Raw genomic sequence first — 804 nt, 5'->3', positions numbered from 1 at the left:
GCACTACTTACCTAGAGGAACCTGGACTTACCTCTGACCGCTTTCAGCGCTTTTCTACCTTCAACTCTCTACTGCGAACAGTGGCATTCCTCATCCATGTAGCAAGATCTCACAAACATTCCAACAAAAACAGTAGGTGCTCGGGATGGCACAAATGTCACTTACCTCGTACTGTGGATGAGATGGCTCAAGCCAAGGATGTTATTCTTAAAGCAGCACAAAGGTCAGCCTTCGCAAAGGAGCTATCAGCCCTCCAAGCTAATAAAGTGGTGCTCACAAACAGCCCTTTGCACAAGCTTAGTCCAACCTTAGAAGGGAACCTCGTCTGTGTTGGAGGCAGAGACATTCTCAGCTTACAAGTCAAGAGAAGAACCCTGTAATCCTAGCCAAAGACAGTCACATAGCCCTACTGCTTGTACGGCACCATCATGAGCAGGTGAGACATCAGGGTCGTCATCTCACAGAGGGCGCAGTAAGGGCAGCTGGACTGTGGATTTTGGGTGGAAAGCGACTAATCCTGTCTCTTATACACATCTCCCACTTTTGCTCCCCACATAAACACAGTTACCATTTCATTCAGTTTTTTTAATACCCACACGGGTAAATCTATTATTGCTAATAAATTATTTAACTTAGACAGTATTAAATAATTCCATACCATTATTTTGCCATTTAATTTTAAATTTCTCATTGTCCAATAGTTTAAAACCGTACTGGTCCTATTTATTACCTCTGTCCACGCTAAATCTCTTGCTTCCATATTATCCTTACCTATATAAATTCCCAGTAACTTCAAGTTTCCAG

The sequence above is a fragment of the Seriola lalandi genome, unplaced genomic scaffold (assembly GCF_002814215.2).
Source record: "Seriola lalandi dorsalis isolate HSWRI2012SDOR001 ecotype SW California unplaced genomic scaffold, Sedor1 jcf7180002054850, whole genome shotgun sequence".
Taxonomy (NCBI): Eukaryota; Metazoa; Chordata; class Actinopteri; order Carangiformes; family Carangidae; genus Seriola; species Seriola lalandi.
The sequence above is the reverse complement of the archived record's forward strand: the minus strand, read 5'-3'. Positions refer to the sequence as shown.